The following is a 14,034-nucleotide window of genomic DNA, read 5'->3' on the forward strand; positions in this document are numbered from 1 at the left end:
CCAAATGTAACTGAAATGAACTTACAGATTCTAAAGTCATTAGAGAGGGTCTGACAAGATGGGTGGGCAAACAACATGTTACCTGAGCCCTGTTTCCTGAGGCTTACAGTCCTAGAGAAGTATCCTTTGACAATGTAATAGATACAATTCCCAGAAGTTTATAAATAAGGTTTAATGATGGAAGGTATGGGCAATATGCAAAATAGGAGTTTCCATACCATTTACAATATTCAAGGGAAATCTCCAAAGCCATTTAGCAGAAAAAGTACAGTGAGTTTGATTTATTTGCATTCACACAGAAATTAGTAGACACTGGGAGAACATTTCAGGAGACAGAACATGTGTCCTTGTTAAATGTCTCTGCTCTAGCAGTTAGGCATCATTTCCCAAACAAATATAATTGTAGTTAATTGTCAGAATTATATTTAATCCTAGACAGGATTATATATAAATTAAAAAGGAAAAAGAAAAAAGTATTCATAGGTCCATACTATACAATTCTACGGAATGAAAAATTTTCACTTACTTTAGGACTTCCTGCATACAAAAGATCTTCTACTTGAACATCCACAGATGAGAATCATTGGCAGTGTATGTATGACTATACTTTCTGCTTTTATTAAGTGCATTATTTTTTCACATTTTGAGCATCCTAGGCTGTACCTGACCTGAATTCAAATGCAAAAAGAAATGGTTTTGGCACAGTCCAAGTAACAGGGTACCTGTTCTAAAACCTGATAAAATTGCACGCTTTCTTTTCTGTATAATCTCTTTTCCGTGATATTATTTGAATATTGATTCCATATGTCATGCTTATCCCTTCCAAAACTGACTAAAAGTGAGGGGGGAAAAGGAAAAAAAAAAAATCCAGATGCAAATTCACCTTGACATGACCTTGATGGAAGGAAGACAAAGTGCTGAACTCAGTGGCATTCCTAATAAATTTATTTATGACTGGCAATAATTTGGATTGCATTGAAAATATGCCAGGTCCCTGAAATAGTAGAAAAATCCATCTAGTGTCAAAAATATGTTTCAGAAGAACTTAACATCTGAAAGCATTCTGGTGGTCATACAAATTCTGGGTAAACTTTAAAAAAGGGGAGTAAATTTGATAAATTACTAATGAGAAAATACTATACATTGTCTGTAGCTCCTGTTGGTCAGACAGCAGTGCACATCCTGCACTTTCACAGACAAAGGGGCTGATAGAGAAGTTCTGGACACATATATGAGAAACAATATTGAAAATAAAGATAAAATATGGAAGAAAGCCGCAGAATGTGGGGAATTTGACTTCCCAGCTCAAACTGATCATGTGTAAAATGCAGCTCTAAGTGCTGTGCCCTGACCACCGCAGAGCTTTCAGCAGGCAAGTCACGTAAAATCCCCTTCAGGACCTCTTTCCTACATACAGAAGCTATATGGACTTATTTCATGCGCTATTAACCAAACAAGTTCAATTTTTGTGTGTGGTTTCTCTCACATCAACTTAGAACTATTTTTATCCGTTTGCTTTATGACTATAGATTTACACCATAAGCACAAATTAAGTTTGCAAACATTTGCTCCATTCAGAGTAATTATTTCTCCCCAGCCCTTTATCACTGACCATTTGCAAAAGGCCACTCACCACCACAGTTCTGCCAGACTGACCCCAAACAGGTCCCTGGTGCCAGCAAGGCTGGCAGGCAACCTCCAGTGAAGTATCCAAGGGGATGAGCCAAGGAGCATCTACACAACAGGTGTGGGTGCAGTAACCTGCTGCAGGATGGTGACAAGCAACCAGGTGCTGGATCTTCATCAGTTCCAGCTGTGTTGGGAAGGAAACATCTGTCTGCAGCCCTGCTGACAGCTAAGCCAGTGTAAACAGATCTAAACCGTGCTAAAGCCTTGACTGCACACAGCCTTCTGTAATATACTTGCTATATTGATTGGAAAAATCAATAATGCTAAGCAGGTAACCCCCCCTGTGCAAGCACATGTATAACATTCTAAAGGGTTTTTTTTCACTGATGGGATATTCCTATAAATTTCCCTCTAATACAATAAGAAATTTTATCATAATCTACAGCATGAAGTGGTTGTTGTATCCTGGCCCAACATATAAGCATAAAAAATTAGCATCTTTATCTATCATCTCATAAGGCCATTTTAGTTTAATATTATCTAATTGCACTGCAGGGTAAAATAGTACAATTTTTAAATAGTTTTAGGATGTCTTTATTAGCCAAATAAAAGGAAAACAAAAACTACTGAGCAGGGCCAAATGAAGCTGCAGGATAGCTGGGAGGGTCGGGCTGTAAGTTATTATGTTGTTCCCATGCTGTGTGACACGGAATGTGCCACACTGAGGGGCGCTTATAGCCCCCAGATGTAGCCAGGTCTCCTGAATGCCCTTTGGTGGCAATTTGAAAGGATACAACTTGAAACCAAGCAAAACAGCAGAATAAATTGATAGTTTCTGATATTAAATTCCTTCAATCACAACATTTTATTTATTACACAATATGTTTCAAAATTATATCCCTTATTTTAAAAGTATTTTCCTTAAGAAACCTAGACAGAATTCATTGTTATATGCAAATATATATAGAATGCATAAATACATAACACATAAAAGTATTGAATTTTACTAATCATAAGATTGCATTAACACAGGTAACAAGGCTGCTTACCTGTTTGGATCCTTCTATCAGTGCATTCAGTTTGTGGGTGTGACTTTCAGGTGCAATTTAGCACCGTGCCTTCTGCATATTTACATGCCACTGCAAAGCTCTGCTCTTCCCTTTCCCTTTTCCTGAATCACACAGTCCTCAGAACTTACTGTCCTGCTGAGTTGTGAAGCTGTGGACAAGCACAGTAGATCTGGAGAACCAAAACCTGCAGGCAATAATGCATATTTGAGTTCTTGCCAGTGCCCATGGCCACATGGTGGGCAAGTAATCCCATGCTGTGCCTGTCAGCCACCCAAATTTCTAATAGAGTTAAGAACTGAATGAGTCTTCCCAAAGGCAGCATCAGAGTTAGAGAGTTCAGAAGTGGCTTAATACTTGCTAGAAGCTCCACCTAGGCAATCCACAATGTCTTAGGAATGCAAATATTTTGCAGCACTCTGATCCTGGCAGGAGGTTTCTTCTTTGTATTCTTATAACAAATCCAAATCAAATAATTTGATCCTGTGGGACAATTTCTGCATGAGAATAGCAAACTCAGATATCTTTCTCAGAGGATTTGAAGCTGAAGTCATTCTGAAAGCTCCACTGTAATTAATATATATATATATATATGTGTGTGTGTGTGTGTGTGTGGTATGTATATATATATGTCTGTGTGTGTAAATATATATATATATAAAGGAATAGCCTGCGAATATAAAAATAGCAGTACCAGCATATGAAAGCAAGACATTTAATTTCTTGATTTAAATAATTTAGATACAGCATTAAAAAAACTTTAAATGAGACTTAAGATCGCACATTATGATCTGAATCCACCTACTATTTCTAGCCAAGATTCCATTTACTGGAATAAAAACGTTTGGACAGGCAAGTACCAAAAAGGAGTGGCAGGAGCTGATCTCCCAATAATGACTTGTATAAGAGTATCCCAGAGTAGGGGCAAATTCTGGGACAGCACATTGACAGCCATAATAATTATGTAATCTGGCTGGAGTTAATGGGATTATGGCTACCCTTCCCTGCTTTTCCTTTAGAATAACCTTGTATAACAGAGAGAGTTTGATGGAAGACATGTGTTTCCCAGCTCAGGAATCAGAAACTTCTGAGAAGAACTCTAAAGACAAACTACCCCTGAAGAAAAAAAACAGCACTTCCTACTGAAAGTCAAGACACAAAGCAAATTTGAAGTACCCTGCCTCAGAAAAGATTTGACAAAACATGACTCCAAGCTGCTCAGCAGCTCAAAACAGCAGGACCATTTGGTACTGTGGGAAGGCTGCAGCAGGTCCCATTATCCTTGCACTCTCTTGTCTGGTAGAGCCCACCCTACACCACCACCCTCGTTGATAAAAAATAAGGGAGTGGTATATCCTTTTTTTTTTTTCCAAAACACACCATGTTAACTCCTGGTCCAGAGCATTTCACACGTGTTCCTCACTGCCCTGAGTTCAAGCAGATAAACATGCGGCTGTGCTGTACCAGGGACTGCAGACCCTGCCTTCACATTACCTCAGTGAGATGCCTGTCTGCTACTGCTACTGCATTTATGCAGAAAATGCAGGAACGCTCAGCAACCAGTCCAAGGTGTGTCCCGCACAGACACAAATACCTTGTAGTCATTTGCTTAAAATCTCACATACTGTGAGACAATCAGTACAGGAGGGAGCACGAGCCCAGAAGGGCTAAACAATCCAGTGCTCAGAAGCCAAATTTGGGGCTTGAAAGAAGTTGCATTGGAGGCAGGGTTTGACAGGAAGGTACTCTGTCATTTCACTGATGGACTTAAGGTTTCTCTCAGATCCAGTTGTGACTGAGAAATTTAGCACACAATACAGAGAATAAGAAGTTTGTTGTCTCTATCATTTTTTAAACCCATGTAGCTCCTGAGCTGTGTGTGGAAAGTATTCAGAATGTTCTCCACCTTTGTATAGTCCCCTATTATCATCTGGAATTATGTGGCAAAATTAACCACTCTACTCTCATACTAAGAATGCTACTTTTGTATTATGCTTATTACATTATCTTATATATTGTTAATAATCATACATACTTTTTCTTTCTTTTAATACTAGCGTTTTCCATTAAATGCTCTTGTGTCATTTAAAAAAAAATCTATAGCCATATTATCTTCAGATTGCCTCATGTATTATGGCACTGTAAGAAACTGGGTGTTGGAAATAAAATGTTAAGCCACCCAAAGCCACTGCAGTTAATCATATTTAACACCTGACTAAACTGGACTCACCCAGAGCTTTTGGTAGAGTCCTGCTCAAGTCATTCTGTACTATTATGTGACAGCCCATTAATAACTGCAGTTTCTATTAAAGTTGGATGTAATTCTAAGAAGCCAAAGCCCTCTGTATCTAGTTGCTCTGGTACAACAAGGCCTCTCGGAAGGGCTTGTCATTTATTTTTCTATGACCTACAGATTGACTACTGATCCTTAATCTATTTGCTTTTGATTGGTATATCATCACGACAAGCATATGAGAGGACACTGCAGAGAGTGTGCTCTGCTGGTCAACCTCCATAGCGATGCCATAGTTCTGAGTGGCTTTTTATTTACTGTCTTGAACCTATAACAAATACATCCTCTATAGCAATCAAGGTGTTAACTTTTGTCATCTCTATCCATATTTCCACCGCAAAACTGATGTGAAAACTCAGCTTTTGTGTTGCCTGAATGATGTAATCCCCCCAAACAGCTCATATTTGAAATGGATCAAAACCCCCAGTTCTGAAGAGCAAGTAGAGTGCAGAGTGTTAAGACAGAGCAGGCTTTAGTGTGGAGGGACATGGGTTTTTTTGAAACAGGATGGGATTAGAGACAGATTTACAAAGAGTCAAGTACATCAAGGAAAGGGGATAGAAGCTCAAGGATATCCTACTGCATCTTACTTTAAAATGTATGATTTTTCCTTTGTGGGAATGCTTGAACTTGACTTTTTTTTTCACTTGAAAGGCATAGCCTTTTCTTTTCTTCTGTCTGTTAGCATAAGAAAGGAAGGCTTTTAGTGGTAGCTGGATTTTTTTCAGCTTGGAGACAAGGGAAAAATTCTGATTTTCTCAGAATATATATTTTTACCTATAGAAAAATGGCCCTTTCATCCTTCTGGCTCGTTTTAATCCCTCCACATAAATTTCTTAGGTTCCCAAGCTTTTTTCACTCCATGAGGATATGCCCTTGAGTCATCCCGGTACATATGGTTGGGAACCTGCAACTGTGTGTACCTGGGCTTTTGTCACTGCTGGGGACATTACAAAGCTGATAACCACTGCTTCCTGTACTGAGTTTGACACTGACTCCTGACTGTTCCAGTCCTCCTGCTTTAAGATCCACTGCATCAGTTCCCCCTTTCATAGGACTCACAGGCAATCCCCAGCAATTTAGCTTCCCTGCAGCAATGCCTTTACCCCAGCAAGCTGTTTGGAAAGGGACAGAAATTCCTGCAGGGAAAGAAGTTTCAGGAATTTCCAAATTCCTTCTCCTTCCTGTTACCAAGAAAATCTAACAATCTCCTTTGATGGAAGCTCCTAGAAAACTGCAGTCTCCATAATTGCTAAAGAGTGGATGCAGATTAAGGGGGAAAACGGGTTATACAAGAGATAATAGACTTCCAGAGCCTCTTTATTCCACAAAGAATGCTGACCATGAGTATACTCAGCAAAGGGAGAAATATCCTGGGGAGATCACAGGAGAAAATCCTGTTGCAGAAAAACAACATGCTTCAATAAAAACAGAAAGGCAGATAGGTGCATCTGTTATCAATCAGCTCTTTAGACAAGTTGAGGAGTCGTGGAGCAAAAGAAACAAGCGTTCCCTCAGGCTCAAATTCCTCGGAATTTCTCAAATGTCCGTGGCTGCAGAGCTGTAATTCCCGGTGTGCCCTGAGAACAGCAGCTATCGCCACGTTCCTTAGCAGTCTGCTTACCCAGCCGGGGAAACCAGCAAAACTCTGAGTACCTGCACAGAAACCACACTGCCGCACCGGGAAAAGGCAGGGTTAGCCCATTAATCCATCAAGCCAAAAAGTGTTGAGGAATTCTTGATCACATACATACTCGCTCATTGTTTCTTTATTTACTTGCTTTCAGTAAGGATGTTTAAATTGCAAAATTAACTTCCTGTGAAGTTGTTCTACCATAGCAATTCGGCTTTTCTCCCTGAGCATGGAAAACTGCAGAGTACATTACCGGTGTGCTGAGTGCCAATACGCTAATGTTAGCAGCAACCAAACCCCGGCAGTTTCGTTTAGCATAAGAATAGGTTTGCTTTGTAATGACAATGCTGACTGAAAACCAGACGTTTCTGTACAAACACTTTCATTTAAAGCTTGGCCACATGTCCTTGTACAACACAAGCTTGACCGCACGTCACACACACCCTGGTCCTCAGTTCTGACTCGGAGTCCCCTCCTCAGTCCTGGCTGCCCTTACCAGCCATGAGCTTCGTCTGTAACTCCAGGCAGCCCCGTCTGCCTTGTCCTTTGCTTGTCACAGAATCACAGAGAATCAATTCGATTGGAAAGGGCCTCTGAGATCATCGAGTCCAACCTCGTCCTCCCTGGCTGAGCGCCCGCAGGGTGGTTCCTGCCTCCTGTCCTCTGGCACTGCGCTCCTTGGCAAAGGCGCTGTGCTCCCTGGCAGCTCCAAAAGAGCAGGGCCTGAAGTGATGAATTTCTGAGGGCAGGAAGAGAGGGGGAAGGAATTCAGAGACAATGTTCTGTGGCCGAGCAGCGAGTATTAGTATTACACACATTAGTATTTTGGTTTGGAAGGTCTTTTGTTCTGCAGATCCCTTCCTAGAGGTGTACACTGAGATCGTGTAGGTGGCAGCAAAAGGAGGATTCCCCAGAAGTACCCTGCATCGGTGCTGCATGTTCTCTTTGCTTCCAAAGTGTGTTCTGTGCTCCTGGATATTTCCAAACCCTCCTCTAGCCTCTGGACTCTGACCTCAAACCAAGGAGAATTCAGTAATGAATGTAGTTAATTTGAAACCAATTATTGTTTCCAACATCAATAATGGGAAAACTGACTATCAGCAAACAACCCGCCTGAGAACACAATTCTGAAGGGATCCTGTGTTTCCCTTAACCAAACAATGCCATAGAAACTGACCAGATGTTTGCCTACTCAACTTACCAATCGACTACCATGCTTTTCCTGTTGCTTCAAGCAGGCCTCACAAAACCTGAACTAAAAGTACTCAGCAGTCACAATGGCATGCTTATTCCACTCAGACCAGGCTTAACAGGGTGTGTGTCTTCTGAATTTTAAGAAAATCAATGACCTTCATATTGCATTTGCTAAAACAAAAGCTGGATCTTTTCTTTTTGGTTTCTGCTTTTGGGAAGAAAAGGCCAAGTTTCACTATCCACCCTTCAATAAAAAACAGTCAAAGAAAAATGTTTCCTGTGAGTATTGTAGATCTTCCTTGATCAGCCAAGGTTTACATCATGGACAAATATGCCCATTTGTATTCCAAAGATGCAGACTCAGGATGCGCCCAGCCTATTTCCCTACCACAACCTCATCATCCCCCGCTTCAGATTCCTCTGTTCCCCAGGCACCACCCTGATTCATAATCTCAAGAAAGTAGGAGATGCTTGATAATCTTGCAGACCTGCACAACAACTGTGTTCACTGTGGATTTTCCAGCCCAATTGATTGCCTACTGTCTGCCTTGCTAACTTCTAGAACATGAATGCTATTTGCTTATCTGTCATCAGAGTGGCTCTCACTTTGGTGTCTCTTTGAAGAAGGCCAGGGCCAGCACCTCTCTGGCATGCAATTTCATTTATGTGGCTTTCTTCGCTCTGAATTTCTTCATCCAGTGCTAGTCACACAAGACCTGCAACAGTTTCGTCTACTGGTGCAGTGGTTTTTAGGCCCAGAAACATTATTCCATAGTGTTGTTATTTCCAGCTCCTCAAAATTAAATCATTATTTTTCTATCATGAGTCATCATTTTAGGACTTGGTTAAGTTCCATGTACATGAAAGATATGCAGATGAGAAATGCAATGTACATTACCTTTTACAGATCTTGTGCTGATGACAGAAAGTTGCAAAGCATAGATTTTTGTTAAATAGAAAAAGAAAATAAAAACTGTGCAACAGAGAAATGTGTGAAACTGATCCTAATGCCTTGAATGGAAAAATTCTGCATAGAGGAGTGCAGTGCAAGTTAGCACAGGGTGACATCACCTTTTGGTGTGGCTCCACCCTGTACAATCACACTTGGTGAGGCTGGGTTGTGTCAGGCTGAGCAGCCCTGCATGAGTGAGTGTACTCTGGTGTTGCAGTGTCAGCTGTTGGAGGCTGACAGCAGAGTTTTTCATGGAGCCACATCTATAAACCCTGGGCTTGTCAGCTACCAACTCTGCTTTGAATCCGAGTCAGATGCAGACATCAGAACTGCAGACATCTTCAGTTAGATAATACAAATTCCAGTGCTGGTGCTGTAAAGATGGAAGACAAATGGTCTCAGGTCAATGTTCAGCTGGGGTCTTCCTTACTATTTTTTAAAATTTTTCTAAGAAACTTTTTAATATTTTCTCTCCAGTAAAGACACATCAGTCGTTCAATTCCTGAAACACCAAGGCATGACTTTTATGCAGACAGTTTTTCATCCAGTCTATGTGCAAAATTCTTAGCAGTGTAAATAAATCATATTAATAAAATAAATTATTCCATAAACTATGATTTATTATAACATAGTTTATAGGGTTCCTGCAAATGTGTAATAAAACTGTTGCTATGCCTGCACAGATGGTTCATTTCTCTGCTCATTCTTCCCAGACTGGACATATAGTTTCACTGCCACACTTCCACTTACTTTTCCAGTAGAACAAGTAGATCCTTTGGTGTACCTAGAAAATTTAATGAATCCTTGTCTAAAACATGTTGGGTGATTCATGCCCTAAACTTACCTGTTCTGCTACACTGACCACCAAGGGAAGCCCTGGCTGACTCATCTTTGTTATCAACATCTGCATTGCATATGTAAAAGTTAAATGAGATTCATTTTTCTGGTGGTATCTGCAATTGCTTCAGTCAGTTCCTAGCAAAACTGTCATATTTCAAAGAGCTCAGGTGCGTGTCTTTTTTGAAAGCCAAGAAAGCACTTGAAAGTAATTTCACCAAAGGAAAATACCGATCAGCCTTTCCACAAATCTTTGTGCCACAGAACAATGAATGTCTTAAAACTGACCACAAAGTAAATGCACACAAACACAGGTGAGAAGAATGCACCAACAGAAACATGCAGAAATCTGGATCCAATAAACTGAGGCAGAGGAAATACACAGAACCTGGGCAGAACTGACTGATGTTCTACATAAATAACACTTTCTAGTTTCCCATGTAAAATCCAATATGGAAAGTTTAGTATCCCAACTATGCTAGAAAATTAAACTGAGAAAAAGAAAAAATTTGTCACTTTAGTGATCCTGTCAAATGAACAGTGTTAGCATGCTGAATTACACTATTTTCCTGACATAACCCCTGCAACATTCAAAGGATGTTGAATGTGGATGGGGCTTTGAGTAACCAGGTCTAGTGGATGGTGTCCCTGCCACTGGCAGGGCACTGGAACTAGATCATCTTTAAGATCCCTTCCAACCCAAACCATGCTATGATTCTATGATTCTGTGTTATAAGTTCCAAATGCTAAGTTTAAAAAAAATCAAATTATTATAATTAAACTGATGGTATTGCTTAAGGTGTGTATTTTCATAACCAGGCAGCATATATGCCATAATATAATTGCACACAGAGACTGAAATCACTGGTGAGGGATACTCTGTTGACCAAATGACAGAAAGGCTCCTGCACCTGCAGTTAGCAGTAAGTATAAAAGTTCAGTGTACATCTTCCACCACGGCTGGCATAGTTGGTGCACAAATTCAAAGCTGCAATCAAGGACAGTTGCGCAATTTAGATCTTAGCTAGTATTTTGAAAACACAGAGGGAGGGGCAGTATTACACTACTGAAGAAATATTTATGAAAAGGAAGGACACAAAGTAGATTCCATTTTAATTAGGAACTACTGATCCACAGGGAAAAAAAAAAAAAAAAAGAAAAAAAAGACTGCAGTGATGAAAAACTGATATTTTTGGGCAGCACCATGTTGGGCGTTATGATGAGCTCCTGTTATGCACAACACTGTGTAGTAGCTTTGTCTGCCAGTCTCCAAAACAGCCAGATCACTTTTTATATCATCCAGAAATATGCTCTCTGCAACAATTTATCGTAGAGAAACTTTCAGAAATCAGTCACAACCTTTGTTTAAAGGTTTTATTTTCTAAATGCTGACAGCAGCTTAGCTCTAGCATTGTCTACAGAGAACGCTACTACAGAGATACTTAAATGATGCTGTCACACAGAGTAGAATAAATTATTTCAATTGTAAATCAGATAATTATACATTAAATCTGGTACCTACTCATCTTTGATATAAGAAAGATTTTTTCTTCCTCTGGAAATGAAATATGAAATATAGAAATGTGCCCAAAGCCATATAAAGAGCCATTTTGTTTTTATCCTATCAGTATCACTCAGTGTCTCAATTTCAGATTTGTATTTCTAGTCATGTGATAGCCTCAAGTTTTCTTTTCACTTCATTTTTAGAGTTTTGAAATTTTCAATGTACACATTGACAAATACCCCAGAGGTCGAATCCCAATTTATTAATGTCTGAAATTTCATTATTTTTTAATAAATGTCATTAGTTTAAGACCTAACTGGTGTTTTTTTTTGTGCTTAGGCTTATTAAAATTGATGATAATATAATCAATGCAAATCCCTTCTTTATATGAATGAGCAATTAGAAACAATGTAAGCAATTACAAGCTATATAAATATTTTTTCATTAATTTTCTGATAAATATATTAAATTTTCCCTGTGGAAAGCTTATTATAAATCACAATCAATCTCTGCAGAAGCAACCAGCATAAAGAGGAGACAGCCAGGCTTTCCTCAATCAAGTCTAAAAGAAATGAACTTGCTTTACTTCAAAGACAGACAAAGCAAAAACAAAAGGAATATAACTTTAAACTGAACTTTGGATTTACCTAGGTTCTCTTGGAAGAAACATGCATTTCACTGTTGTCTCCCCAAAAATCCTTTCAGCTTCAACCATAGGCCTTGTATATGGGATCATTAAAAAAAATGCATCTTTGTTAGTCCTGTGTAAACTAAACTCCTCCATGTGGTTTACATCACATCCTTCCCAGGCTGGTTCCTTCAAACAAAGTTTTCTATACAGCCCAGGTTGGGTATTTGAAAGGTTGAAGCTTTATTTGTTCTTTAAAATATAATAACCTTTTGGGGGTCGGGTGTTTGTTTTTTTTTTAACAGATTATATGTTTTCTCTTTGCCTACTGCACCTTTCTTAGTTTAGCTGCTTATCAGAAGATAATGAAAAGGTCTCAGATATGAACTGTTAACAGTCTACATCAAGAAAATGAGACAAAGAAACTTTTAATAAAGATCTTTTTTAATAAAGATCATAAAGATATGTTCATTCAGTATTAAACCACAGTATGTGCCAACACAATTAATTAATTTAACTAATATTCTTTGTGATCTTTCTATTCTTTGTGATGTTTCTCTCACCATGGGCAGATGGAGGGAAGAAGGTAGAGCACATGGCAGCCTGAATTCCTATTGCAAAAATAAGCAGAAAAAAAAATCTGGCTTGACAAGAAGATCAAGGATAAGGAGAGAGGGCACAGTTCATTTTCTTCCCTGGAACCCCTTCTCTGAAAGTCAGTTCTGATTATTCTGTACCCTGGTAACAGAGGACAGTAGATAATATTGTAAATTACCATTCCTTCCTTCCAGAGGAGCCAAGAGAAGCCTGCCTCTCTCATTCTGGCATGCCTGCTAATACTTCTGTACATTAATTGCTTCTTAGATTTGCGTACTTTTGTTGACCTCCAATTTAGTTTAAAAGTTAAATGTGTAAATGTTTGCAGGAGCAAGGCCTGAGTTTGTGTACTGACTTCCTTTAGACTGGACTAAAATGACTGATATCACATGGGGCTTTTGGAGACTGGGGAAGGGGAGAAAGTGTGAGTTTTGCTCATATGTGTGAATTCTCTTCTTCAGTAACACTGTCTTCTCAGGGAAGTTTAAGTGAGCCTTTTAATTTTCAGGAACGCAGTAACAAGACATCTCAAGCAACAGTTTCCAGGTACTTTTTAATTGCCTAAATGTAAGAGCTGACACAAGTTTTTAGAACACTGAAAAACAAATACCAATAAGAAAAAAACAGGATTACCCAATTCTCTTTTTTCAGTCCCGCTTTGAATATGAGCTGTAACTGGTTTAGATTTTGTTTGAATAATATAATATCTTTAGAAAATTAGGTACAAATAAAAATTGAAGGTAACTGCAACTGAGCTAAAGGTATTTTTAAGCAAAGATAAAATATTTATGTTGTATTTGTGAATTAAATTCATTATTGCATTCAATGTATTACATTCATTAATCAAATACATATAAAAACCTATATAGGCATGACAGTAATTGCATTGCCATTGACCAATGACTGAAGGGGGCTTTGACAGATACACAACAATTTGGTAAGGTAAAAATTGACTTGGCAGAAAATCCAAAAGCAAACAATATTCTCAATTTCACAAAGACAAGCTTTGAGAAACCAGAGAACTTATTTGTGAAGTCAGGGACTGAGGAATTCAAATACTGAGGATAATACAATTATTTGAAATGAAAAGGATTAAAGTATGTGGACTTTGTCTCAAGAAAGCAGAAAAAGTTCTACTGAAGAGAGCTAGTTGAATAAGTAACCACAAGCAAACCCCAAAACATTTGCCAAATGGCAAAGAGGCTTAAGCACAAAAGAAATGTTATCTGGGGGATGAAGAAAAGGAAGGACAAAGTGAGAATTACCAAAAGTCAGGCTGAATTAGACTTTCAAAAAATATGAAAAGCAAACAACAAAAAAGATTCTTCATTGCCATAAACTAAAGACAATAAAGTAAAGGACTGTAGTGCTATGGAATAAAACATGCAGAGAAATGAAAGATAATCTTGGCAAAATATAAATTGCACTTTGCTACTGATCTGAATACTTTGCCTCAGATTTTAATGAGTACATTGACTGTTCATGGGAGCAAAGTCAGTTTAGACAACTGCAGGAGTGTGGAACAAAGCATCATTCAGAGTAAGGACAGAACAGAACTCAAGAAAATGAATGCAAGACCCTGCATCTTCTCTACCCCATTTCTGAAAGGAACTGATGTGTGAACTCATGGATCTACTGCCAGGTGGCTGGAGAGGAGCAAATTTCACACCCATCACTAGATGATGGGTGATGGTTCATTT

This window comes from Pyrgilauda ruficollis, unplaced genomic scaffold (genome assembly GCF_017590135.1).
Source record: "Pyrgilauda ruficollis isolate IOZ18807 unplaced genomic scaffold, ASM1759013v1 scaffold43, whole genome shotgun sequence".
Classification (NCBI taxonomy): Eukaryota; Metazoa; Chordata; class Aves; order Passeriformes; family Passeridae; genus Pyrgilauda; species Pyrgilauda ruficollis.